The sequence below is a fragment of the Aquarana catesbeiana genome, linkage group LG12 (assembly GCF_042186555.1).
Source record: "Aquarana catesbeiana isolate 2022-GZ linkage group LG12, ASM4218655v1, whole genome shotgun sequence".
Lineage (NCBI taxonomy): Eukaryota > Metazoa > Chordata > Amphibia > Anura > Ranidae > Aquarana > Aquarana catesbeiana.
The window spans coordinates 23,007,958-23,024,595 of NC_133335.1; the positions used below are offsets into that span (position 1 = coordinate 23,007,958).

General features: G+C 45.1%; 1 long non-coding RNA gene across 3 annotated transcripts in view; it reads right to left on the minus strand.

The window, feature by feature from the left end:
• The window catches only part of LOC141114002 (uncharacterized), a 122,173-nt gene that overhangs the window by 100,562 nt on the left and 4,973 nt on the right, over positions 1–16,638 (minus strand). Inside the window, exons 2-4 of one of the 3 annotated variants that reach the window (XR_012236850.1) lie at positions 16,507–16,621; positions 15,396–15,529; positions 6,875–7,464 (exon numbers count right to left, since the gene is read on the minus strand). This is a non-coding gene — a long non-coding RNA (uncharacterized lncRNA). The remainder of the gene's footprint in view (positions 1–6,874; positions 7,465–15,395; positions 15,530–16,506; positions 16,622–16,638) is intronic. The other 2 variants (XR_012236851.1, XR_012236849.1) reach the window with 2 other exon arrangements.

Sequence of the window (16,638 nt, forward strand, 5' to 3'; positions counted from 1 at the left end):
ATCAGGAAGTGAAGCGTTGCAGCTTCACTGCCCGGTTCCCAACTGCGCATGCGCGAGTCGCGCTGCGCGTCTACATTAGTCCCCGTTGTGTTGTGGGAACCGTGTGTTTCCCAGAACACCACGGGGGGGGGGGGAGCGTGGCATTTGCGGCTAGCTATTCCCGGAAGTGGGTGCAGATACCTGTATTATACAGGTATCTGCACCCCCCTCCCCCCTGAAAGGTGCCAATTGAGGCATCGGAGGGGGGGGGGAATCTGATGAGCGGAAGTTCCACTTTAGGGTGGAACTCCGCTTGAAGGGGGGTAAATCTTCCAGAGGTCAAGTGGTTAAAATATAATAACAATAAAATAAACTGTAAACTCTATTGGCTGTAATGCAATTGCACATATTAACTGAATATATTATAACCAATAACCACTAGGCGTCCGCGCTATAGCCGAAAGACGGCTACAGCGCGGACTCCAATTGCCGGGAGGGCGTCCCTGGACGTCCTCCCTTTTACTTCCGCGTTGCGCGCTCCCGCGGGCGCGCATCGGGGAAGTTTTGTGCTGGCCATATCCCTCGGACACAGCCAGTCACAGATCGCCGTAAACGGGCAATGACAGCGGCCGTTTACAGTGCGATCGCTCTGCCAATGAGAGAGGATCTCATATGTAAACATATGAGATCCTCTCTCATCGCCGGCTCTCCCTCCTCACACAGAGACAGCGTGTGAGGAGGGAGAGCAGAACCGCTGCGGCGGTGAGTAAACAGAAAAAAAAAAAACTAAAAAAAAGTGTCAGCACAGTTATCTGCCCCAGCCATCTGCCCCTGCCATCTGCTCCTGCCATCTGTCCCCAGTGCCATCTGTCCCCAGTGCCCTCTGTCCTGCCATCTGTCCCTGCTGTCATGTCCCTGCCATCTGTCCCCACTGCCATCTGTCCCCAGTGCCACGTATAAATGCCATCTGTCATCAGTGCCACATAGTGCCATCTGTCATCAGTGTCACGTGTCATCAGTGCCACGTATCAGTGCCATCTGTCATCAGTGTCATGAGTGCCACGTATCAGTGCCATCAGTCATCAGTGCCACGTATTAGTGCCATCTGTCATCAGTGCCATGTATTAGTGCCATCTGTCATCAGTGCCACGTATTAGTGCCATCTTTCATTAGTGCCACGTGTCATCAGTGCCACATATTAGTGCCATCTGTCATCAGTGCCATTTGTCATCATCGCCACGTGTCATCAGTGCCACATATTAGTGCCATCTGTCATCAGTGTCACGTGTCATCAGTGCCACGTATTAGTGCAATCTGTCAGTGCCATGTATTAGTGCCATCTGTCATCAGTGCCACGTATTAGTGCCATCTGTCATCAGTGCCATGTATTAGTGCCATCTGTCATCAGTGCCACGTATTAGTGCCATCTGTCATCAGTGCCATCTGTCATCAGTGCCACATCAGTGTCAGTGCCACGTATCAGTGCCATTTGTCATCAGTGCCACGTCAGTGTCACATGTCATTGTCCTGGTTCTCCAGGGCCTTCAAAAGTGTAATAGGTAGTCAACAAATTCGATGTGTAATTTATGCTCCTAGAACACGTGATGGCGCTCCCTGCATGTTGGGCCTCTCTATGTGGCCAGGCAGTGAAAAAGTCCCACACACGTGGTATCGTAATACTCAGGAGGAGTAGCAGAATGTATTTTGGGGTGTCATTTGTGGTATATACATGCCATGTGAGAGAAATAACCTAATACAATGACAATTTTGTGGGGGGGGGGGGGGGGAATCTTCATTTTGCAAAGAATTTTGGGAAAAAATGACAACATCAAAAACCTCACCATGCACCTTACTAAATACCTTGGAATGTCTACTTTCAAAAAAGGGGTCATTTGGGGGGTGTTTGTACTTTCCTGACTTGTTCGGGTCACAAGAAATGAGATAGGCCGTCAGTACTTCAGGTGTGATCAATTTTTTATGATTTGCACCATAACTTGTAGACTCTCTAACTTTCACAAAGACCAAATAATATCCACTAATTTGGGTTATTTTTACCAAAGATATGTAGCATTATAAATTGTGGCCAAAATTTATGAAGAAAAATTACTAATTTGCAAAATTTTATCACAGAAACAAAGAAAAATGCGTTTTTTTTCAAAATTTTCGGTCTTTTTTCATTTATAGCGCAAAAAATAAAAAACCCAGAGGTGATCAAATACCACCAAAAGAAAGCTCTATTTGTATGAAAGAAAGGACAAAAAATTCATTTGGGTACAGTATTACATGACTGAGTAATTGTCATTCAAAGTGTGAGAGCACTGAAAGCTGAAAATTGGTCTGGTCACGAGGAGGGTTTAAGTGCCCAGTTGTCAAGTGGTTAAATATTATTAAAAAATGAAGAAAAGCCTTTTTCTTCATTTGTTTTTTCTTTCAGCAGCCTCTATTTATTCTTAGGTGGTAGTGCAATAGTACAATACATGTTTAAACTGTATTGTGCTATTATTATTGGCATGGAATTGGATTTGGGAAGATTTGGTATTGGCGTGGAAGTGGGGTGGAATTGTGTTGCCGATTTAGAAAAGGCCAGCAGAGGGCGCTAAAGAGATGGTTTGAATGCATGTAGTAATATGTGGAACTGCATAAGAAAGGGAAAGGTTTGATGGAAGCCTGCGTTTCTCAGCCAATACAGCTTGCCGGAAGCGTCAGAGGGCTGGGGCTTTAACAGACAGGCGGCGTTCAGAGGAAAACGCAAGTTCAGGTGGATAAACCTCCCTCACATTTTCGTTCCGTTTTCATTAGAAAATTAAAATTGATATTCATCATAATTTTCGTCAATTGACTTAATTTTAATTTTACTTCCGTTTCATTTTCATCACTGAAAACATGCAGCTGACGATAGCTATGATGAAAATACTTTAGTCTACAAAATGAACACTGTAGTACAGTTAGAATTCCGGTAAAATCACTGCATTGATAACATCAAACATCCACATGCTGGGTCTGTTTTTCGGTTTATCAGAGTTGACTGACAGGCTTGATGTGAGGAAGAGTAAAACAGAGTCACTGCAGAGCGCTACTACTACTACAAAAAGGAAAGCCTGCATGTTAAGCACTTCGTATCTAGGCCAAATCTGACACTTCGCTCCTACATGTAAAAATCTACTTTTTTTTATTACCGTGTTTCCCCGAAAATAAGCCTGGGTCTTTTGTTAATTTTGGTAACAAAAGACCCAGTAGGGCTTATTTTCAGGGTAGGTCTTATCATGCCATGTGCACTCTTCTCTCCCCCTGTCCCTCCCTCCCTAGCGCCGCTAGGCACTTCCGTGACCCGCAAGAGCTCTGCAGAGGGAGGAGGGCCCGAGATCCCCCGCTGACTACTTGGAGAAGGGGAGATCAGCTGAGCGCCGCTTCCTTAGCCCGCCGGACCTCTCCTCCTTGCTCCGAGCACTGCAGGGGGGGGGGGGCAAAATCACCCGCTGACAGCTGGGAGGAGAGGAGGAAAGCAGCAGGAGATCAGCTGATCGCAGAGCGGCGCAATTCCGAAGGTACTTGGCACAATTAGATCGCACGAACACACACACAGTCTACACTATACTCCACTGCAACAGAGTGGATTCCAGCACTCTACCAGCACTTTAAACTAGGGCTTATTTTCGAGGTAGGGCTTATATTGCAGCCCTTCCCGCAAATCACAGTAGGTCTTATTTTCGGGGTAGGTCACATTTTCGGTGAAGCACGGCAGAAAATTACTTAGAACCCCCAAAAATTAAATATTTATATATTTTTTTTAGCAGAGGCCCTATAGAATAAAATGGTGGTCATTTCAAAACACTAAAGTTAGCCCAATGTTTTTGCATGAAAGATGATGTTACGCTGAGTAAATAGATTCCTGAACATGTTACACTTCAAAATTGCGTCTGCCCGTGGAATGGCGGCAAACTATGGTGCTTAAAATTCTCCATAGCCCATGCTTTAAATGCCTTTACGGGTTTCCAGTTTAGCGTTGCACAGGAGGTCTGGTGCTAGAATTATTGCTCTCGCTGTGACGTTTGCGACAATACCTTACATGTGTGGTGCAATCACCATATACATATGCCTGCGACAGTAACGTATGCGTTCGCCCTTACACGTAAGCATGGTGGGACAGGGGCACTTTTAAATTTTTCTATTTATTTTATTAAAAAAGTATTTATTTTTTTATTTTATTTTTATTACACTTTTTTAAAAAACTTTTTTTTTTTTTTTTTTTTACTAACTGTATTGCAGTGTTAATTTCGTCTATAACTATAATAATTTTGTCGACTAAATTAATACTATTTTAGTCTACAAAAATAAGACCAAAACTAAAACAATACAGATGACTAAAATACAACTAAAATGATATTTTAGTCAAAAGACTATGACTAAAACGAAATTGAATATATATCACGACGGCTAAACCTTAAAACCATAAATAATAAACATCTTATTAGATTTTTACTCCAGGAGTAGATAATGTTTGGCAGTTCTAAAGAAATAATGCATTAAAATTTAACTACAATGTAAACCCATCAGATTTTAGTCGACTAAAATGTACTGGGGATTGTAGTAGACTAAAATACGACTAAAACTAAAACAACTCAGATGACTAAAATACAACTAAAGCTAAAATGCCATTTTAGTCAAAAGACTATAACTAAAGCTAAATTTGAAAATTGATGTCAAAATTACCACTGCTGTATTTGCTATCACAAGAAGTGAACAACATCTCTTGTGACAGCATAGGCCGTGACAGGTCCTCTTCATGGAGACCCCAAATCTCTCCTCTAGTCTCTCATGCAGCTGATCAGACACAGGCCGGTCTGATCAGCTGCTTTCCTGGCCGCTGGTGACTTCAAAGTAGTCCTTGCACTACTTTAGTCCGACTTTGATGCGACTTGAGGTCCTTAGAACTAGCTTACAAAGGCATTGCTTCAAGTCGCATCAAAATCGTGACAACATCGCAGCAAAAACACACGACTTTCAGGTTGCACAAGTGTGAAAGGGGCTTTATGCAGCACTTTACATGTGTATGGTACATTTACATCAGTCCCTGTCCTCAAGAAGCTTACAATCTAAGGTCCCCAACTCACATTCATACATACACATACTAGGGCCAATTTAGACAGGAGTCGGTCATTTTAGGGTTAACACAGGCAGTGAGGAGGTGACCTATCAGGCCGCCACCAGCGAGAACTACCCGAAAGGTGCGCTATTATCAGTTACATTGTCACCAGCTCTCTGGACTACAGAACACCTTCTCTCCATGTTACGGAGATGAGGAGCCTTGTACACACATTGAAAAAATCAGGCGAAAGATCGGCCAGTTTTCCACGATGTTTCACAGCAAGTCGGAACCGAGGATAGAAATAATGTACGAAAATTCTCATACGACAAAGGCTTTTTTCTTTTACCACTTGCCAACCGTACACAGTACATATACGGTGGCAAGGCGGCTCTCCTGTGCAAAAACATGTACCTGTATGTGATTTTACACTTCCACTGGAGATACATTTTTGACTATTTGAAAAAAAAAATAAAATGCTCCTAAACACAAACGCAGCTAAATGCGGCAAAACGGAAGTTTTTAAACATTGCTTACTATCTGTCAATTTAAATAGTTCAGGGGAGGTTGTAAAACGTACATTAAGCCTAAATATTACATTTGTGTTTTTGGATTTGGACATCCTAGACTTAGAAATCCTCCGAAAGGTGCACCGTCTCATCTGCTTTAAGCATAGATCGCCACCTATAGGCTGTGAGGGGAACTGCACCGTTCTAGACCAAGAAAGAAGAGGATGTTTTTATCATTTATTTATATATCCTGGTCCCTTAAAGTGGTTGTAAACCCTTACAACACACTTTTTGCTACAGGTAAGCCTATAATAAGGCTTACCTGTAGCTACCCTGGATATCTCCTAAACCTGAACGGGTATCCCCTGTATGCATGTGCCGATGTCATTGGCACATTCGCACAGAAGCAACGGCACGTACGTGCTGTTGCTTCAGTTAGACCGTGCCGTTACCTGCGGCTCCCGCACGCACGCGTGAGAGTGACGTCATCGCGGCTCCAATCATAGCGGCGGAGTAACTCCGGGAGCAATGTCACCAGCTGGAGTGGTGAACGAGGACCGCTGCAGGGGCTTCAATCTAAGGTAAGTAATACATAATGAGCAAGTACGCTATGCATACTAGCTCATTATGCCTTTGTCTTGCGAGTTTTTTTTTTTTTTACCTTAGAACGAAGCCCCCCGCAGGGGCACACGGTCCCCACTGAGGGGGGTGACATGTTCCCTCCTCGTTTCTTCTGGGTTCGCGGGCTCCGGCAATGTGTGTGGCCAGGGCCGCAATGATGTCACTCCCGCACGCGGCATTCTCGCGGGAGCCCTTTTTTCCGACAAAGAGTTCTGAAGTTTTGGCAGGATACGCAAGACCTTCAGAGCGCATGCGCCGCTGACGTCAGCAATGTATGCAGGGTGAATATCTCCTAAACCGTACAGGTTTAGAAGATATTAATTTTACCTACAGGTAAGCCTTATTATAGGCATTCCTGTAGGTAAAAATCATCAAGCGGGGTATACCACTAAGAGAATAGAAGTCAGGTATTTCGAAAATTCAGGTTTTACCACCCCAAAAATACACAAAAAAATTCCATGCGCTCAATCCACAGGGATAAAACCAGAGTAAGATAATTCTCTATAACAGCGGTCTTCAACCTTTTTGGCACCGGGGACCGGTGTCATGGCAGAACATTTTGCCAATTCCCGGGTTTGCCACTTCAATGATCACCACACCATGGTTGATATTGGGTTAGGATGATTGAAGCGCATTATTTTTTTTATTACATTGTAATGTGAAATAAAATAGCTCAACTCACCATAATGCAGATTCTGTGGGATCCCTGAGTGTGTCACTTGCCACCGTCGCCTGTCACCAGATGTAGCGTGTCACTTGCCACCGTCGCCTGTCACCAGATGCAGCGTGTCACTTGCCACCGTCGCCTGTCACCAGATGTAGCGTGTCACTTGCCACCGTCGCCTGTCACCAGATGCAGTGTGTCACTTGCCACCGTCGCCTGTCACCAGATGCAGAGTGTCACTTGCCACCGTCGCCTGTCACCAGATGCAGTGTGTCACTTGCCACCGTCGCCTGTCACCAGATGTAGCGTGTCACTTGCCACCGTCGCCTGTCACCAGATGCAGTGTGTCACTTGCCACCGTCGCCTGTCACCAGATGCAGCGTGTCACTTGCCACCGTCGCCTGTCACCAGATGCAGTGTGTCACTTGCCACCGTCGCCTGTCACCAGATGCAGAGTGTCACTTGCCACCGTCGACTGTCACCAGATGCAGCGTGTCACTTGCCACTGTCGCCTGTCACCAGATGCAGCGTGTCACTTGCCACCTATCGCCGGTCACCAGATGCGGCTTCCCACTCTCCTGCCGCCAGATGTAGAATGTCACTGTAGCCTGCCACCAAAAATATGAATTTAAGGCCAATTTTTAAAGTTTTTTTTTCTGCAGTGGAAGAACTTACTTACTCACACCCTTTTCTTGCAACCTCGCTGCCTCTCCCCAGCGCTGCATGGTCCGACAGAGCGAGGAAACCAGCACATGCGCAGTTGCTACTGTGTTCCATCCTATCCTAGAGTGAAAGGGTGGAACAGTAAGGATGAGGGGCGGGTAGTGAGAGATGGTGTCATCTCTCTGCTCATTTGCCGCACTTAGATCAGTGCAGCTTTCGCAGCCTGGCTACAAGTACAGCACAGACCGGCACCATAAGGTTACCGATCTGCCAAAGCAATCAGTATCAGTCAATTGATTAGGACACAGGTAGCCCCACCAGAGAACCACAGTAAGGGCCCTTTCACACTAGGAACTGCAGGTGATTCACCTGCAGTTCTGTGCAGTGCGATTTCACCGCACCTTACCAAAAGTAGTGTATGCACTACTTTTGAAGTGCAGGGCAACTGGATCACATGGTCCTTTTGTACCACTAGATCCAGTGAGGACAAACGACACTGTGTTTGCAAGCTGCATTTGGGGTGTTGTTAACGTTGCACTGACACCCGCAGCAGATCACAAGGGCAGTGCAACTGGAATGCAGTGTGGGAAGCCACATGGGAACGTACCTTTCCTGCACCACATTCTATTGTAAATGACCCTAAAACTGTAGTCCTATGCAGCCCGGGATGGTGGAGCAGGGAACTCTCTCAGGGCCCATTCACATTGGAACGTGGTGCGGGAAACCTGCATTCTCCGCACTGCCCTTGCGATCTGCAGTGAGTGTCAATACAAAGTTCAGGACGCCCCAAACACAGGTCACAATTGCAGTGCATTTGCCCGCATTGGATCACATGATACAGAAGTATCATGCAATCCAATTGCAGTGCATTTCTAAAAGTAGTGCATGCACTACTTTTGGCATGGTGCGGGGTGATTTCAGACCATTTGAAATGAACGGGCTGAAATTGCACTGCATTGATCACATGTGAATCTCACAGGGAGGCAAAGCACTTTCCTGTGTAATTCATATTTTGAAAATAAACAAAGAACCTAGTGCAAAAATAGCCTCTAATTGTAGCATAAAACAAATAAGTTCTCACTAATGTAAAAGCGATCAGCAAATAAACTAGTTCCCGCCTGGCCTATAGCACATTGGCGGCCAGGTGGGCCTTTCGTCCCTCCGGCCATATGACATCCTCCCCTTCTTGGCACGCAGCAATCAGTGGTGAGCCGCGTTCCTCAGGCACGGAGCATCACTGATCAGGGTAAAGAGCCAATAACGCTGACTCTTTACCATGTGATCAGCTGTGTCCAATCACAGCTGATCACATGTAAACAAATGCCGGTTAGCGGCATTTCTAATCCTCAGCGCTGTGACGGGGGACATTTACACTGATAATCAGGGCATTGATTATCAGTGCAGCCTCATCAGTGTCCATTAGTGCAGTCTATCAGTGATCATCAGTGCCGTCCCATCAGTGCTCTATGATAAATAAAAATGGTGTTGCACACCATGATAAACAAAAATGGTATTCTGTGATATATAATCATCAAAAGAATATAAATAAAGTGCATACAATCATAATACATACAGTATATAAAGTGCATAATAATGTGCAATCCGTTGCATAAAGTGCATCAATATATTAACGTGTCCAAAAGTTCCTATTCCAGTGGTGATGTGATAGTAATGATCATTTGTTTGCAAATAAAGTGCTTCTTATGTGAATATATATAAACAACTTTGGTGTGCTTTCATCTTGAGACACCTCTGTGCTCCCAGAATTCTCACCGTAAAGGGTAATCAAATGAGCCTTTTGATTACAATCTTTGGGGCGATGTTCCGTCAATCCCAGCCTGGTTTCAGATATCTCAAAATGATCCTTGGTAGCAGTCCCTTTAAAGGAGAAGTATGGCTTTTCCCCATATTCATACTTACCAAAGTGGATGCTGCATCTGTCCCCCGGCACCTCTGCACTGAGAACTGAGCCATCGAACACCGCCGATGGCTCGGTTCTCTCAGCTCCCCAAGAAGAGAGCTGCTGACTGTCAATCAGCAGCTCTCCTACTCTGCTCCTTCACGCTCATTGGATCGCTAAGCTGTGGAGGGGGCGGGGAGTGGCCATCTCAGCGGCTCGCTGAGAGGCTGAGACTGCCATCAGTCCAGGCACCTGGCAAATCCAGACTTCCGAAGTTAGGATGGCACGGTGCCTGGACTGAACTTGGTGACGTCGGCAGAGAGCCGAATTCAGACTGCTCTCTGCTGAAAACGGGTCACAGCAGTGCAAATTGAATTGCACTCATGTAACCCTTAAAAGAAGCCCAAACAAACGAGCTCAGGCTGGACTTCTCCTTTAACCACTTGCCGACCGCCTAACGACGATATACGTCAACAGAATGGCACAGGCAGGCAAAATCACGTACCTGGTACGTGATTGCCTTCCCACGGGCGGGGGGGTCCGATCGGACCCCCCCCCCCCGGTGCCAGAGGCGGTCGGCTTTGGTCTGGGAGCGTTTAGAGATTAGGGGGAGGCCATCCATTCGTGCCCCCCCCTCGCGATCGCTCCAAGCCAATGAGAATCCTCCCCTGCCTGTGTGTAGTACACACAGGCAGGGGATGTGATGTCATCTCTCCTCGGCTCGGCAGTTTCCGTTCTGGCGCCGAGAGAAGACATCTGAGTAAGTGCACAAACACACACACACTCAGTAGAACATGCCAGGCACACATTACACCCCCGATCCCCCCCCCCCAATCACCCCTCCCCCCCCCCCCCCCGTCACACTGACACCAAGCAGTTTTTTTTTTTCTGATTACTGCATGGTGTCAGTTTGTGACAGTTAGAAGTGGTAGGGCAGTGAGTGTTAGCCCCCTTTAGGTCTAGGGTACCCCCCTAACTCCCCCTAATAAAGTTTTAACCCCTTGATCACCCCCCGTCACCAGTGTCGCTAAGCGATCATTTTTCTGATCGCTGTATTAGTGTCGCTGGTAAAGCTAGTTAGGGACGTAAATATTTAGGTTTGCCGTCAGCGTTTTATAGCGACAGGGACCCCCATATACTACCTAATAAATGTTTTAACCCCTTGATTGCCCCCTAGTTAACCCTTTCACCACTGATCACCGTATAACCGTTACGGTTGACGCTGGTTAGTTTGTTTATTTTTTATAGTGTCAGGGCACCCACCGTTTATTATCGAATAAAGGTTTAGCCCCCTGATCGCCCGGCAGTGCTATGCGTCGCCCCAGGCAGCGTCAGATTAGCGCCAGTACTGCTAACACCCACGCACGCAGCATACGCCTCTAAACTAAACGCATAACTGCAGCGTTCGCAGAGTCAGGCCTGATCCCTGCGATCGCTAACAGTTTTTTTGGTAGCGTTTTGGTGAACTGGAAAGCACCAGCCCCAAGCAGCGTCAGGTTAGCGCCAGTAGCGCTAACACCCACGCACGCACCGTACACCTCCCTTAGTGGTATAGTATCTGAATGGATCAATATCTGATCCGATCAGATCTATACTAGCCTCCCCAGCAGTTTAGGGTTCCCAAAAACGCAGTGTTAGCGGGATCAGCCCAGATACCTGCTAGCACCTGCGTTTTGCCCCTCCGCCCGGCCCAGCCCACCCAAGTGCAGTATCGATCGATCACTGTCACTTACAAAACACTAAACGCATAACTGCAGCATTCGCAGAGTCAGGCCTGATCCCTGCGACCGCTAACAGTTTTTTTGGTAGCGTTTTGGTGAACTGGCAAGCACCAGCCCCAGGCAGCGTCAGGTTAGCGCCAGTAGCGCTAACACCCACGCACGCACCGTACACCTCCCTTAGTGGTATAGTATCTGAACGGATCAATATCTGATCCGATCAGATCTATACTGGCGTCCCCAGCAGTTTAGGGTTCCCAAAAACGCAGTGTTAGCGGGATCAGCCCAGATACCTGCTAGCACCTGCATTTTGCCCCTCCGCCCAGCCCAGCCCAGCCCACCCAATTGCAGTATCGATTGATCACTGACACTTACAAAACACTAAACGCATAACTGCAGCAATCACAGAGTCAGGCCTGATCCCTGCGATCGCTAACAGTTTTTTTGGTAGTGTTTTGGTGAACTGGCAAGCATCAGCGGCCTAGTACACCCCGGTCGTAGTCAAACCAGCACTGCAGTAACACTTGGTGACGTGGCGAGTCCCATAAGTGCAGTTCAAGCTGGTGAGGTGGCAAGCACAAGTACTTCCCCCATTCACATCCCCAACCAAATGCAGTCGGCTGCATGAGAGGCATTTTCTTTATGTCCTCCCGAGTACCCCTACCCAACGAACCCCCCCAAAAAAGATGTTGTGTCTGCAGCAAGCGCAGATATAGGCGTGACACCCGCTATTATTGTCCCTCCTGTCCTGACAATCCTGGGCTTTGCATTGGTGAATGTTTTGAACGCTACCATTCACTAGTTGAGTATTAGCGTAGGGTACAGCATTCCACAGACTAGGCACACTTTCACAGGGTCTCCCAAGATGCCATCGCATTTTAAGAGACCCGAACCTGGAACCGGTTACAGTTATAAAAGTTAGTTACAAAAAAAGTGTAAAAAAAAAAAACACACAAACAAAAATATAAAATAAAAAAAAAAAGTTGTTTTATTGTTCTCTCTCGCTCTATTCTCTCTCTATTGTTCTGCTCTTTTTTACTGTATTCTATTCTGCAATGTTTTATTGTTATTATGTTTTATCATGTTTGCTTTTATAATTTTTTATACTTTACCGTTCACTGTGCTTTATTGTTCACCATTTTTTTGTCTTCAGGTACGCCATTCACGACTTTGAGTGGTTATACCAGAATGATGCCTGCAGGTTTAGGTATCTTCTTGGTATCATTCTTTTCAGCCAGCGGTCGGCTTTCATGTAAAAGCAATCCTAGCAGCTAATTAGCCTCTAGACTGCTTTTACAAGCAGTGGGAGGGAATGCCCCCCCCACCATCTTCCGTGTTTTTCTCTGGCTCTCCTGTCTCAACAGGGAACCTGAGAATGCAGCCGGTGATTCAGCCAGCTGACCATAGAGCTGATCAGAGACCAGAGTGGCTCCGAACATCTCTATGGCCTAAGAAACCGGAAGCTACGAGCATTTTATGACTTAGATTTCGCCGGATGTAAACAGCGCCATTGGGAAATTGGGGAAGCATTTTATCACACCGATCTTGGTGTGGTCAGATGCTTTGAGGGCAGAGGAGAAATCTAGGGTCTAATAGACTCCAATTTTTTCAAAAAAAGAGTACCTGTCACTACCTATTGCTATCATAGGGGATATTTACATTCCCTGAGATAACAATAAAAATGATTAAAAAAAAAATAAAATAAAATAAAAGCAACAGTTTAAAAATAAGATAAAAAAGCAAAAAAATAATAAAGAAAAAAAAAAAAAAAAAAAAAAAGCACCCCTGTACCCCCTGCTCTCGCGCTAAGGCGAACGCAAGCGGTCTGGCGTCAAATGTAAACAGCAATTGCACCATGCATGTGAGGTATCACCGCGAAGGTCAGATCGAGGGCAGTAATTTTAGCAGTAGACCTCCTCTGTAAATCTAAAGTGGTAACCTGTAAAGGCTTTTAAAGGCTTTTAAAATGTATTAATTTTGTTGCCACTGCACGTTTGTGCGCAATTTTAAAGCATGTCATGTTTGGTATCCATGTACTCGGCCTAAGATCATCTTTTTTATTTCATCAAACATTTGGGCAATATAGTGTGTTTTAGTGCATTAAAATTTAAAAAGGTGTGTTTTTTCCTAAAAAAATGCGTTTGAAAAATCGCTGCGCAAATACTGTGAGAAAAAAAAAAATGAAACACCCACCATTTTAATCTGTAGGGCCTTTGCTTTAAAAAAATATATAATGTTCGGGGGTTCAAAGTAATTTTCTTTAAAAAAAAAAAAAATGTTTTCATGTAAACAAAAAGTGTCAGAAAGGGCTTTGTCTTCAAGTGGTTAGAAGAGTGGGTGATGTGTGACATAAGCTTCTAAATGTTGTGCATAAAATGCCAGGACACTTCAAACCCCCCCCCAAATGACCCCATTTTGGAAAGTAGACACCCCAAGCTATTTGCTGAGAGGCATGTCGAGTCCATGGAATATTTTATATTGTGACACAAGTTGCAGGAATGTGACAAATTTTTTTCGTCACTAAATGATATATTGCTCAAACATGCCATGGGAATATGTGAAATTACACCCCAAAATACATTCTGTTGCTTCTCCTAAGTATGGGGATACCACATGTGTGGGACTTTTTGGGAGCCTTCAGGCTTTCTAAGGGCGTAAATTTTTGATTTCACTCTTCACTGCCTATCACAGTTTCGGAGGCCATGGAATACCCAGGTGGCAACCCCCCCCCCCCCCAAATGACCCCATTTTGGAAAGTAGACACCCCAAGCTATTTGATGAGAGGTATAGTGAGTATTTTGCAGACCTCACTTTTTGTCACAAAGTTTTGAAAATTGAAAAAAGAAAAAAAAAAATTTTCTTGTCTTTCTTCATATTCAAAAACAAATAAGAGCTGCAAAATACTCACCATGCCTCTCAGCAAATAGCTTGGCGGTGATTGGTTTTCGGGGCCCCGTACGCGGCTAGGCTCCCAAAAAGTCCCACACATGTGGTATCCCCATACTCAGGAGAAGCAGCTAAATGTATTTTGGGGTGAAATTCCACATATGCCCATGGCCTGTGTGAGCAATATATCATTTAGTGACAACTTTGTGCAAAAAAAAAAAAAAAAAAAATGTGTCACTTTCCCGCAACTTGTGTCAAAATATAAAATATTCCATGGACTCAACATGCCTCAAAGCAAATAGCTTGGGGTGTCTACTTTCCAAAATGGGGTCATTTGGGGGGGGGGGGGGGGTTTGTGCCATCTGGGCATTTTATGGCCTTCAAAACTGTGATAGGTGGTGAGGAGTAAAATCAAAAATTTACGCCCTTAGAAATCCTGAAGGTGGTGATTGGTTTTCGGGGCCCTGTACGCGGCTAGGCTCCTAAAAAGTCCCACACATGTGGCATCCCCATACTCAGGAGAAGCAGCTAAATGTATTTTGGGGTGCAATTCCACATATACCCATGGCCTGTGTGAGCAATATATCATTTAGTGACAACTTTTTGTAATTTTTTTTTTTGTCATTATTCAATCACTTGGGACAAAAAAAATGAATATTCAATGGGTTCAACATGCCTCTCAGCAATTTCCTTGGGGTGTCTACTTTCCAAAATGGGGTCATTTGTGGGGGTTTTGTACTGCCCTGCCATTTTAGCACCTCAAGAAACGACATAGGCAGTCATAAATTAAAGGCTGTGTAAATTCCAGAAAATGTACCCTAGTTTGTAGGCGCTATAACTTTTGCACAAACCAATAAATATACACCTATTGACATTTTTTTTACCAAAGACATGTGGCCGAATACATTTTGGCCTAAATATATGACTAAAATTGAGTTTATTAGATTTTTTTTAGAACAAAAAGTAGAAAATATCATTTTTTTCAAAATTTTTGGTCTTTTTCCGTGTATAGCGCAAAAAATAAAAACGGCAGAGGTGATCAAATACCATCAAAAGAAAGCTCTATTTGTGGGAAGAAAAGGACGCAAATTTCGTTTGGGTACAGCATTGCATGGCCGTGCAATTAGCAGTTCAAGCGACGCAGTGCCAAATTGTAAAAAGTGCTCTGGTCAGGAAGGGGGTAAATCCTTCCGGGGCTGAAGTGGTTAAAGCTCACTCTCCCACACCTAAACCATATATTAGGATAAAGCAGAGTAATCTCCCCTGGTGTAGTAATTAAAAGTAGTAAATTTATTAAAGCAATAGTATTTCTTATGTAAAAATATACAGCAGCTTTCCAGTCTCTGACATCACTTCCGGTCCGGGATGTTACCTCATCGCTGGAGTGCAGCCTATCAGTGCCCATCAGTGCAGCCTGTCAGTGCCCATCAGTGCAGCCTCTCAGTGCCCATCAGTGCAGCCTGTCAGTGCCCATCAGTGCAGCCTGTCATTGCCCATTAGTGCAGCCTGTCAGTGAAGAAGAAAAATTACTTACTTGTACAAAATTGTATAAACAGAAATGAACACGAGGGAAGATGAAAACACTGTAAAAGGATCGCAGGGAGGAATCAGGAGGAGAGCCAGCCGGATCACACAGCGGGAGGATCTCCTACTGTGACACCACTTGGGGCTAAAACGCCAGCCGCTGTCAATAAAAGTCCTGCCTCCTGGACTGGCTCCTATGATATTCCTCCCTATGATCCCCATGCAGTGTTTTGTTTTCATCTTCCACAGGGTTTCGTTTAATGGCTGATCGCTTCCGGCAGAAGCAGTGTGGCCTTTTTAAGGGGCATCAGAGTGGCCCACGGGGCAATTGCCACCCTACCTTTCCGGCCCAGTCCGCCCCTGATCCAAGTGAAAGCAGATACCTATCAAAAATAGGTACCCACTCCCCGATAAAAAAAAAAGAAATGACAAGGTAGAGGAGGGGGAGGAGGACAAACAGCAGAACTTGCCCTTTTGAGTGAAGTTCCGCTTTACGACGATAGTACGCCGCAGTTGGTGAAAAAAATAAAACTCCGGTGATGTCACCGGCTGCATGCACTCTGAATATCTCCTAAACAGTGCAAGTTTAGGAGATATTCACTGTACCTACAGGTAAGCCTTATTATAGGCTTATCTGTAAGTATAAGTGGTGTAACAGCGTTTACTACCACTTTAAGGAATCACAGGAAGAGCAATGGAAGGAGAATCTCCCAACAGGGGCAAATGATCTTTTGACAATTGTCATTGGTGGGCTATCCTCCCACTTTAAGATTTCTGCTCACATCCTGTTGTGTGTCTAGGACAGGAAGTGAGGGGAATCTTCCCGGGGTGGACACAGACAGTAATGAAAATGGGACAGATGTTCTAACATTTCCCCAGTCAAAACAAAGGAAAAAAGGTTTTGGCTGGAGTTCTACTTTAAGTGCAGTTAGAGGGAACAGAACCTGAAGTTTGCATACATTACATGTGCTATTTGCTGGGACACTTGTAACCGTCTCTTTTCGGCACCTCTGAGGTCTTTAAAGACCTACTTCAGATATTTCCTTTGTCAAAAGCCTGTTACCTTACAGATCCCTAAAACAAAGAGAGGA